Here is a 12,971-nt window from a genome sequence, read left to right on the forward strand (position 1 = left end):
TGATCCTTCTACAATGTGACAGCCCTCGAGATATTTGTAGACAGCTATTAAGTCACCTCTCAGTCTTCTTTTTTGCAAGATAAACATTCCCAAATCCTGTAACCGTTCCTCATAGGAAATGGTTTGCAGACCGGTCACCATTCTGGTCGCTCTTCTCTGAACTTGCTCCAGTTTATCAATGTCTTTTTTAAAATGTGGTGCCCAAAACTGGACGCAGTATTCCAGATGAGGTCTGACCAAAGAGGAGTAAAGTGCGATAATGACTTCACGTGATCTAGACTGTGTGCTTCTGTTAATACATCCCAGAATTGTATTTGCCTTTTTTGCTGCTGCATCACACTGTGGACTCATGTTCAGTCTATGATTCTGTTAGTTGCTGCCCACTGCTCCAGTTTATTTAGGTCTTTTTGAATCCTCTCTCTCTCTTCTCTAGTGTTAGCTATCCCTCCTAGCTTTGTGTCATCAGCAAATTTAATCAGTTTACCCTCAATTCCTTCACCTAAATCATTGATAAAGATGTTGAACAATACAGGTCCCAGGACAGAGCCCTGTGGTACCCCACTTGAGATATTCATCCAACTGGATGTGAAGCCATTTACGACCACTCTTTGAGTCCGATCACTAAGCCAGTTATGAATCCACCTAACAGTTGCCTTGTCCATTCCATACTTGGTCAATTTTTCAATAAGGATGGTGTGAGATACTTTGTCAAATGCTTTGCTTAAGTCAAGATATACTATATCTACGGCATTTCCCTGATCCACCCAGTCAGTGATTCTGTCATAGAAGGAAATTAAGTTAATCTGACATAACTTGTTAGTTACAAACCCATGCTGACTCTGGTTAATCACTTCATTCTTATCCAGGTACTTACATACATGTTGTTTAATAATTTGTTCAAAGATCTTTCCTGGTATAGAAGTCAGACTCACCGGCCTATAGTTCCCTGGGTCCACCTTCTTCCCCTTTTTGAAGACAGGAACAACATTTGCTCTTCTCCAGTCTTCTGGGACTTCTCCTGTTCTCCAAGAAATTTCAAAGATTATGGAGAGTGGTTCTAAAATTTCTTCTACGATCTCCTTCAGTACTCTGGGGTGTAATTCATCTGGACCTGGAGACTTGAACTCATTTATGTTAGCTAAATATTCCCTCACAGGCTTTCTGTTTACAGATTACCTGGATTCTTCTATTCCTTTAATAGGACAGTGAAGATCAGTCCTCTCCTGCAATTAAAGAGAGTAGTAGAGAGACTCAAAAAGAGTGCACAATGGGTATTCCTGCATGAATCAGAACAATTGATATGATGATGTCCCTCATGCTATTGCTCTGTGTCCTTGAAGAGTGATTTCTCAGGATCAGCTGCTTCCATCACTCCCATAGAGTTTTAATGGCGTCGGATTGCATATGTGACAATACTGCTTCTATCAAACTCTTCATTGCGTCAATCGTGTGGGTTGGGGGGGAGACTAGGTTTGTGTCAATTATAAAGTGGACAGTTATATCCACTGAAATATCCCTTAACGAGTATGTTTACACATGTCCGACGCATTACTACAAGATCGGCGGAACAAATCAGAGGCAGATACTCTGATTCAGATGTAAAACCTACAAAAGACAAAAAATATATCTCATACCCTACCATCATTATATATAAATGTAAAACAAAGTTGCATAATAAATATAGGGTACTTAGTGAACTATTTTTGATCAAAAAAAGTATACAAGCCGTCCCACCAGCGGCAAGGTGACCCTAAATTGGGACGGTACCTATACTGTCTATATTAAAAACCTTACTGTATATCAAAGTTGAAGTAATGCATATAAAAGGGTAGACAAATAGGACCGGGTCCCAACTCCAAACCACCCAGGCCAGTGGTAAGCTACATATATACTAATCAGCTCAACAAAGTGGATGCCACACCCTTAAATTGCACAGAATGCAAACTAGACAAGAAACCAAGCAATGTGAACTGAGGTCTAAGATGGAACACATGCAAGTAATAGGAGCATGTTCACACTAGCAAAAAGAAGCAAAACCTACAAAAGACAAAAAATATATCTCATACCCTACCATCATTATATATAAATGTAAAGCAAAGTTGCATAATAAATATGTTCCATCTTAGACCTCAGTTCACATTGCTTGGTTTCTTGTCTAGTTTGCATTCTGTGCAATTTAAGGGTGTGGCATCCCCTTTGTTGAGCTGATTAGTATATATGTAGATTACCACTGGCCTGGGTGGTTTGGAGTTGGGACCCGGTCCTATTTGTCTACCCTTTTATATGCATTACTTCAACTTTGATATACAGTAAGGTTTTTAATATAGACAGTATAGGTACCGTCCCAATTTAGGGTCACCTTGCCGCTGGTGGGACGGCTTGTATACTTTTTTTGATCAAAAATAGTTCACTAAGTACCCTATATTTATTATGCAACTTTGCTTTACATTTATATATAATGATGGTAGGGTATGAGATATATTTTTTGTCTTTTGTAGGTTTTGCTTCTTTTTGCTAGTGTGAACATGCTCCTATTACTTGCATGTGTCCCATCTTAGACCTCAGTTCACATTGTTTCTGATTCAGATGTGCAGTTTGCAGTAACGCCAATCAGAACAAGGATTAGCCTTAGTCAATGCTACTAATCCACGTGTGGCTAATCTGATGGCTTTTCCAGTCAGAATTTGCAATAATAACTATTGGTTAACTACATTGTTCTTTAAATAAAATGAACACACAGATTTTTTGTCCACACAGTTGTAATGAGTGAATAAGGTTGAGGAAAATTTATTCACATGCATCAAATGCAGATTTTTATAAAATTTATTGCAAAATTCATGAAATTCATGTCAAATTCTCAATAAAGTGCATAAAGTTCTCCAGTATAATCTATTATTTACTTTAGCTACAGTAGAGTTACAAAATAATCTTTTTAGGATTATAAACAATGCCCCGATGTTCATGCGTTTTTACAATTATTTTTTTTAAATACTTGTGTTGTAAGGTGGCTGTAGGACACCAAGTGGATGGGAGATAAACTTTGGGTAAAGTTTTAGCACACATAGGACTAAAAGAGGCTAATCGGCCATGACAGTTTGATTGTGAGTAGCTGAAGAGTTAGGAGAGACGGTTCCTCACCATATCTGCACCCTTGGGTGTGGTTCACTTTGTAAATTGAGACCTGTTTGTCTCACACATGTCTGTGTGTATGGAGGTGTGCAGATCTCTTGGACTGAGTGCCTGTGCTAAAGGACTAAGAAGCTGGACTCTAAGCCAGGCAGGCTAACTAGCACTTTTGTATGGCCTTGTTGCTTTATGTTTTACTTTGTGCTAGACCAAAGCTGTATTTGAGTTTCCAGTGACATGGTTTATGAGGACTGAAATAAACCAGCCGGACTTTAAATAGAAACAGTTCCTGTGATACCTCAGATCGCTCCCAAGTGAGTAGCATTGTTACAGTGCGTTTTATGTTTGTTTCCTATAGAGAAGCCTATGGGAAATACATGGTAATGAAAAACACTTCTCCTAAACAGTGCTGTGTTTAAAAGGTAAATGTAATTTCAGATTTATTATATGTGATAGGGACTGCAAAATGCTGCCGATCCATGGATTTCCGAGTGTGGAGCCCCCTGCAGGAGTGCATGTACAGAGCAGTATACAAGCTCAATACTAAGTCATTGGGAGTCTACCCCATGTTGTGTAAGAGTTTTACAAACCCATAAATGTATTATTGAACCCATACACTGCTCTGTGCATACGCTCCTGTAGGAGCTACACTCTTTACAGAGATTTTTGGAAGAATTGTGGGTGCTTTCAGGACCAAAACTCTCATCGATCAGCTGTTTTTTCAGTCCTTACCACAAATAAAAAAAAATAATGAGAAATCCTTTAAAATTAAGTCACCAGAGGCCAAAAACACCAAAAATGTGAAAATACTAAATACACCAAAAAATCCTTGGTTTTACTGTGCTTCATGATTTACAATTGACCTAATGTCAATGTCTGGCAGAGCATTTTGCCACAAAAAAATGCACTAAAATGCTTGAAAAAAAAGCTTAATTACCTGTAATTATTGCAAAAAAAACCTCTTTCACCGTTAGGTGAGATTCAGATGAGCGCATTTTACGCATATGTGCTGTCCCCGTTAAAATTGGATATCACAAATACATCACATGGTTCAATGTTAATGAATAGGGCTGTTCAAATGACAATTTCTTCACATAGACCAAGATTTATTGTAAAAAAAAAATCACCAAATGCACTAGTCTCTTCCATTTATTGGCGATTTGTCTGTTCAAGCCTATGGGTGTATAAAAAAAGAAAATAAACGGATTCCTTTGGAAAATGTATTTGGTCTTGTCAACTTTTTTAACTGACGATGTATAAAAATAGATGCCATGCAGAAAAATGGACAAAAGAATGACTGATGTATGGCATACAGATGACAATATGAATGGAAATTGTCAATTTTTTTCTAGATGAAAAATGGATGATTTTTCTTTCACTCGTGAACCCAACCTTATGGAAACTGATCAATTCAAATTCTCCAAAAATGTGTTGCTAATTTCTCAATAGATAACAGTCTGCTATCATTTGCAGAAGTCTGTTGTAAGGTCTCAAAGACCACAGTATTTAGTGAAACTGCCAGTGACTATGATTGGGACTAAAGAGCAACGGCAGTCAGGCTTGGACTGGAACATCGGGGAAGTGGAGAATTCCTCTGGTGGGCCTCCCACATGATCAATGCTTGGTACAGTACGCTTAATGCATTATTTACAGATAAAAGCAGCATCTCATAATTTATTTAACAAACTACTCAGTTTATTATATAGAAGCATGAGCACATTTATGAAGAATGAGGGTCAACTAATATTGTATGCAGCTAAGCAGTGGGCCCCTAGTATCATTGTTAATAGTTGTGTAATATGTTCTTTAAAGAGGCTCTATGTAGGACACGTTACCCTACTCTGAATTATTACAGCTCATACAAATTATTGCCTTATAAAGTGAAGTGGAGGTTGTAACACATAGGGGTAGTGTGCCTTTAAATCCATGCGGCGTTACTCATCACATATTTATGAAGGACAACTTGCTTTTAAACAAATTACTCCCTGGAAAATGACCTCATAGCTTCATGAACCGCTCTGCATTCTAGTTAAGTGAAGTTATGACAAGTTCCATTTTTTTAAATTGCTCGCCGCTTAACTAAATGGATTGAGACAAAATGCTAAATGAGACTAAGTGGGGATTACTGAGTTAGCAAGGAGAAAGCACAATTTGTCAAGGAAAAAAACAATACGTATTGCATAAATATGATACTTTCACCGACTGATTGATGGCTTCAGATGGGAGCTGTCAAAGCCAATCTACGTGCATTTCGTGGCTGAGTACTTTCGAAAGTTGGCATGAAAGACGCCAGTTACCCAATAAAGATAACAGCTTAACTCAATCATGTACCGATCTCCACAGGACAATTCCTACACACGTGACTTGATACGGTACTGAACATGGTCTTTGGTCTGAATTTTTTTTTGTCCTTGATGATAGTATTTAAATGGACAGTTTAAAGCATAACTTTGTCATTGCCTGTATGAAAGTAATTTGTGTTACCCTGCAGATCATCCATGCTAAAATATTACAGATGAGTCACTAAATTCCAGTTTATCGCACGGATACATGATACTGTATCAGTTTTCTTCCTATCAAACATAATTTGGAAACATAAGGGACACAATCATTTGGCAGTGAAACGCCGATAGTCAAAAAGTCTAAACCTGCACAGTAACGTACAAAGCTCCACTAAAGTCAATCAAGTTCACAATTTTCTCATCTTTAGGCTATGTTCACACATGTTGAGTTTTCGGTGTTTTTTGCTGCAGATTTTTATACAAATTTTCAGCTGCCTTTTGCAGTACCAGCAAAGTCTATGAGAAACCAGAATTCTCTGTTCACACATCATGGTTTTTTTTGTGTATTTTGTGCCTTGGTTAGGTTTTTGGAAAATATAGCATGTCACTTCTTTCAGCATTTTTACACCCATAGGAAGTAACGGATGGTGAAAAAAACGCTGAAAAAACGTAGCAAAATTTGTATCAGCGTTTTTTCAGCGTATTTGATGGCAAAATAGAAAGGGGTTCTTTTTTTTCACAGAACTTTATGTACATGCATAAAAAGAGTCAGAAGGACAGTGAAAAAAACGCTGAAAAAAACGCACAAAAAACGCATAAAAAAACGCAGCAAAACCTGTGTTTTTGATGCAGCTGATTTCCTACCAGAGATTAGGTTTTGCTACAGATTTGTGATGCTAAAAACCCAACATGTGTGAACATAGCCTTAATGTAGATGTTTCCAATGGTTTTCCATAATGTAGAGTATCTGGAGTTAAGTTAAGGTGCATCCCATACACCCATAATATTAATTTGATTGTAATTTTGCATCAATTTAATTTTTAACCCATTCCCTGATCCCCTAAATGGACAGTTAGTACAGTAATTCTTCATTCTCACATTCCCCTGGATCAATTGCCATGTGTTGCGTAGCCTTTTTATCCCATTGTACTTGTTTTTTATGAAGAATTGCGTGTGCACAGGTGCTTATAAGTGACATCAACAGTAGTTCCCGTCTTCTCCACTCCCCCAATATTGTCAAGGGAGGGAAGCGACATCCATTACCACTGGAATCGAGCTATATATAAGCCTTAACATCATATTTAAAGTGAACAATCTCTTTCACATTAACAGTAAGCAAAGGGCAAAAAATAATAAAAATTGACAAGCACTTCCTAGCAAAATGAACTGTACAGGTGCAGGTTGCTGTGACTAAATTGCATTTGCAGACATATTAACAAACAAGGTATATGTGAAGATTGAGTATATGAAATTTGAACTGCCGTTCTGCTATATACACTGTGTTCCAAATTATTATGCAAATGCTATTTTTCTCTGGTTTTCCTAAATGGTCCATGCAAATGAGTCAGTATAATGTTCACATCATCAACAGGTGGAAAATAAATCACATTTTATGGGGCAAACCTCCCAATGATAATAGTATTATTGCGCTGTCCCAAATTATTATGCACAACAGAGTTTCCAAACGTATTATAGGTTGTAAATAACTGAAAAAGTCCATTTGTTGAATTTGCAGCATTAAGAGGTCCCATTTACTGAAATAAAAAGCTTTTTCAATCAAAAACATCTTAACAGGCCAAGTTACATGTTAACATAGGACCCTTCTTTGATACCACCTTAATAGTTCTTGCAGCCATTGAAACTGTGAATTTTTGGACAGTTTCTGCTGGAATTTCTTTGCAGGATGTCAGGTTAGCCTCCCAGTGCTGCTGTTTTAATGTGACCTGCCTCCCACCCTCATAGATCTTTTGCTTGAGGATACTCCAAAGCTTCTTAATAGGATTGAGGTCAGGGGAGGATGGTGGCCACACCATGAGTTTCTCTCCTTTTATTCCCATAGCAGCCAATGACTCAGAGGTTTCTTTGCAGTATGAGATGGTGCATTGTGATGCATGAAGATGATTTTGCTACGGCTGGCACGGTTCTACTTCTTGTACCATGGAAGAAAGTGGTCAGTTACAAACTCTATATACTTTACCAAGGTAAATTTCTCACCTTCAGGGACCCAAAAGGGACCCACCAGCTCTCTCCCCATTATTCCGGCCCAAAACATGACTTTGCCACCTCCTTGCTGACATGGCAGCCTTGTTGAGATGTGGTGGCCATCCACCAATCATCCACTACTCCATCCATCTGGACCATCCAGGGTTGCACCGCACTCATCAGTAAAAAGACTGGGCCCACTGCAACTATTTCTAATTGTGAGCACTGTTTAGGGGTGGCCGAATAATAGGTTTATGCACAACTGCAAGCCTCTGGATTATCCTACACCGTGAGGTTCGTGGTACTCCAGAGTAACCAGCAGCTTCAAATAACTGTTTGCTGCTTTGTAATGGTATTTCAGTAGCTGCTCTCTTAATCCAATCAATTTATCTGGCAGAAATCTTCCTCATTATGCCTCTATCTGCACAAACTCATCTGTGATCTATATCAGCCAAAAACTTCTTCAAAGTATGATTGTCATGCTTAATTTTTTGTGAAATATCTAATGTTTTCATAATTTGTGTCCAAGGCATTGCACTATTTGACACTTTTCAACAGCAGTTAGATCCTTTTTCTTTCCCATATTGCTTGAAACCTGTGGCTACTTAATAATGTAGAATGTCCTTCTTGAGTACGGTAGTTTTCCTTTAATTGAGCTCACCTTGCAAAATAATTATCACACGTGTTTGAGATTGACTTCAGTGATCCAAAGAGCCCTGAAATGCAATACCATCCATGAGTTTATTTGGAAAACAAAAAATTACATCTTTATGACACTTAAATCCAATTTGCATAATAATTTGAAACATGGTCTAGACTACACTTATATATCCGAGATTTGATCAAATTGTGTGAGCTCATCTGCCAGCGACAAAATGGACTCTTAGCCAATACTAACAGACTTATCTCTCATGGGCCAGGACTTCAAATATAAAGGGCAAATAGCATACAGCTTTAACAAAAAATAGCCTTGGACAGATGGGGGGGTGGTCAGCAAACATGGAGGCATTCACTCCCATATGTACACTACAAAAAAAAATGGACGGGAAGAAAGGGGGACACCAAGCGCGATTGGGAGTCCGGTCATGACAATCAATTAGGAGGAGAATGAGAGTGATAGTCATCGACAGCGCGAACTATCACCCTCATTCTCCAACCAATTGAAGCAAAATTGACGGACACATCTTGAAAAAGTTAAAATGAAATTGCCAAGCCCCCTTTAAAAAGAATGCCCTATGTTACCCTTTGCTAGAAAGTATAGAGACTCTTTAAAAGCAATCCTAAAGACCTGTATAATCTTCAGAAACAGTGCCACTCTTCTCCAGGGGTCATCTCTGGTATTGTACCTTTTTCTCATTCATAAGTTGAGCGAAGAAATGAGAGCTCACCTTCCAACATGTTCACAGATCAGTCCTGGCAGACTATTCTGACCCCATAACTAGGCTGTGAGTGTGGCTCTTTAGACAGCGTTTCTATGGATGTCTATATGAACCAGTACTCACACGGAGAGATTTCATCAGATAGCTTCAACTCGACTGCAGAGGCACAGATGAGGATTCCAGAAGAAGCTTTATTCTCAAGCTGAATTCTTGTATTATGCACAATCGTAGTAGCTACAGTAGAAATGGTTAAAAAGACTATTCTGAACCAGAGATGTATAGAGATGATCCTGGCAAGATGGATGACAAACACAAACACAGGAGGAAAAAGGGAGGAGTTACTTATAACAGAGCTGGGCTACAGGGAGAGAGACAGGACAAACTTTTAAAAAGCAAACTTATTTCATATCAGTATAACAATACAATGATAATACAATATTGTCTGATTCCCAAGAAGACGACAAGTAGCAAACACTCTCCTAGAAAATAATGGTTCCGCATTTGAATAAAGATGATTCAAATTTAATTTCAAAGCATCTCATTCAGACTGATAGCACTAACAAGAAAAAAAGTCACCACTTACGCGTTTCGAACAAATGAGTTGTTGCTTGCTAGTCGTACATTATTTGTGTTGCAATACTAGATACAACTACGAGAGTGGCGCTGTTTCTGAAATGAAGCAGACCCCTTTTCTTTAATCCCAGCCAACTCCATCAAGTGAAACACTGTTACTTCATTAACCTCTGTGGCTTATACGTTGTTTTAATTGACGAAGCTAAATATCTATGAAGCAAATGATACCAAGAAAGGCTTTAGAAGCAAACATTTCTTTAAACATCCATTAAAATGCAATTTGAACTGTATAATTAGCCAATGGCTGTTTTAATGGGCAACAGCATTAAATAATGCAGAGCTTTGAAATAATGATCCTTCAGATTCCTACTGAATAACACTTTATGGTTAGAAACAACCAAGGGTTTGTGCTCCTGAGATTATTTAAAAAAAAAAAAAAAAAGTCCATCATTAAAAGGCCGGTTTGTGCCACAAAGACTTAGCACTTGTTTTTCAATGAAATCACCGCATATTAGAAATCACTTAGAGAAAGTGGTTTAATTTGTTTGTAAATTGTCAGGAAACCTTGTGTTACAGGACGGACTTATGAGCGAGATTCCAGTCTGTTTTTTTTTTTTTTTTTGCTGAATTTGTTTTTATTTTGGTAAAGACTTTTCCAGAAGTGTAATTTGAAGTTCCATGGCCACGAAACAAAAACTGAAGCAGGGTCTCCACCTATATGTTCCATTTATAATGCACATAGTGTAGGCCGTCTGGGTCACTACAGGCTCCACGGTGGGGTGAAACTGCTTTCTCTGCACTCCTGATGGCTACATCATATGCCATTACTAATAAGATAAAAGCTATTTTAAAGTGTACCTGTCATTTCACCCCAAAACAGTAAAAGTAAAAGCATGCTCTTGCTACTTTTATCTGCACAATCAGTTAAACTGCTATTAAAGATCTTACCAGTGTAATATGTCCAGGAACTTTGTTGATTCTCATGCTTTGTAATTTGGCATGCAAACTTTTATAATGGGCGGTGGCTTTTCATCACCATTCTGTCAGTATTATATGTGTTGGAACTTCATTTCCCTTTACTTGCCAGCATGCATTGTGCCTAACACTGTCCAATGGTTTGCCTGCCCTTTTTTTTAAAGGTGATCCCAAATTTCCTCTTCATGTTCAGTTTGTAGGAAGGTGGGGACAGTGACCCCAGTGCTGATTGGGCCCCGGGCATCATGTGTCATTCCACTGCATTACAGTCCCGGTGTAACAGGCCAGATTAACCCCCCGCCCAGAATATACCCAGGGTTAAATTGGCCTAGGCCAGTTTCTACCCCTCTGGCCAGAATATACCCCGGGTATAAATTGGCCTAGGCCAGATTATACCCCTCCTGGTCAGAATATACCCCAGCTGCTGTAGATTAGATTTTTCAGGCTTTTGAGAACCATTAAGTGATATACTCAATAACGGGGCCCCAGTCAGCGCACGGGGCCCCAGGCAGCACACAGGGGGCAGAGACAGCGCACGGGGCCCCAGACATCGCACAGGGGGTTCCAAACAGTGCACAGGGGATCCCAGACAGCGCACAGGGGGGCAGAGAAAGCGCACAAGGCCCCAGACATCGCACAGGGGGTTCCAAACAGTGCACAGGGGATCCCAGACAGCGCACAGGGGGGCAGAGAAAGCGCACAAGGCCCCAGACATCGCACAGGGGGTCCCAAACAGCGCACAGGGAGTCCCAGACAGCGCACAGGGGCCCTGCGTGCTGTCTCTTCCCCCCTTTGCGTGCTGTCTCCCCCCCCCCCTTGCGCTCTGTCTCTGCCCCCCTGTGCGCTGTCTGGGGCCCCTGTGCAATGTCTGAGGCCCCGTTCTTGAGTATATTAAAGATTAAAGTATATTAAAGATCAGATTTTTCACGTTTATGAGCACCATTGAGTGATAGGCTGTGTGCCCACGTAGCGTTTTTCAAGCGTTTTTGATGCGGAATTTCCGCAGCGGAAACGCTTGTAAAACGCTAGGTAATCCGCACCCCATGGTCCCCAATGTGATTCCGCAAGTTCTATGCACATGCTGCGGATTTTTCCGCAGCGTTTATGCTGCGTTCAAAAATCCGCAGCATGTCATTTAATTTTGCGTTTCCGCAAGCAGAATTGCCTTTGTCCAATGCATAAAAAACGCAAGGCAATTCCGCATGTGGAAAACGCGTGATAAACGCGCGAAAAATGCGCTATAAACGCGTGCGGAATTCCGCATGCGTTTTTCCGGGAGAGGACTTGCAGAAATGAAGCAGAAATTTTCTGCTTCATAAATGCAACGTGGGCACATAGCCATATACTCAAGAATTACATAATTTTTCAATATTTTATCTTTTAAAACTCTAAACACACAGACTTTTTTTACTTCAACCAGAAAACCTTGACGGTTCATAAAAAAACTTGACTGTTCAGGATATATTAAAAGTTACAACATTCTAAAACTTCAGCTTATAAATGTACCTTTACATGGGGCGATTATTGTTTCCAGAGAGGCTTTCGGCCGATAATCGTACACATGGCTGGTGACAGGACGCTACAATATAAACGTTCAAAGGTTAACACTGATAACAACATTAAAATGATCATGCTTGCTTTCAAGATAAAGTGCATGTTCTGTTGTTGACTGCAGATTGAAGCTTGCGGGATAGGTCAACCAATCCATGGTGTCACCGACTTTTGTGTGGATGACGATGTCACAACTGAATAGATTTGTGTGCCCATGATTTCAGCATCAGTTGCCCACACTCCATCACGAGAGATGCCGGAGGTGTTCACATATTCATTCACATCTTGATTAAAGTAGCCCTGTAGTTTTTTTGGACAAGTCAGTTTTCATGTGGTGGATCACTCTAGCTCTGAGAAGGGAGTAGTTGTCCTCTGTTCCTGTCAGGATATAGCTGATGGCCCGAAAGTAGCAGTTCCCATCGCCTTTAGTTTTATATGTACGCCGTGGTTGTCCAAGATCTCTTGTTCATCCAAAGTACACAACCCTACTAAACGTAAGGTCAAGAGTGGTGATAAGATACTTCCTTCCTGAACTTGGTAGTGGGTTGAAAGTCTTGCTTTGCTTGTGTTTCTGTGTGGCAGAGTCACTGGGACAGTCATCAGGGGACTGGGGTGGTAGAGAATCTCTTCATCCTGGTAAATCTTAAGGTTGCTGGCATGGTAGGTGTTGTTTAGTATCTTGCCAGTCTTATTGTTCTTAAGTTTTACTTGTCCCTTGGTTAAGGATTCCACAACTAAGTAGGGTCCAACCCAGCGTGGTTCCATCTTTGAACCCATGCGATGAATACGACATTGATTCTTGATATAAACAATGGTGCCAGCAGTGATTTCTTTGTTGCTGTTGTGTCGGTGATCAAAGGCACACTTTTGGTGTTCCTGAGCA

The sequence above is a fragment of the Phyllobates terribilis genome, unplaced genomic scaffold, assembly GCF_046119375.1.
Source record: "Phyllobates terribilis strain yellow unplaced genomic scaffold, ASM4611937v1 Scaffold_8__6_contigs__length_399053987, whole genome shotgun sequence".
In the NCBI taxonomy this organism is placed as follows: Eukaryota; Metazoa; Chordata; class Amphibia; order Anura; family Dendrobatidae; genus Phyllobates; species Phyllobates terribilis.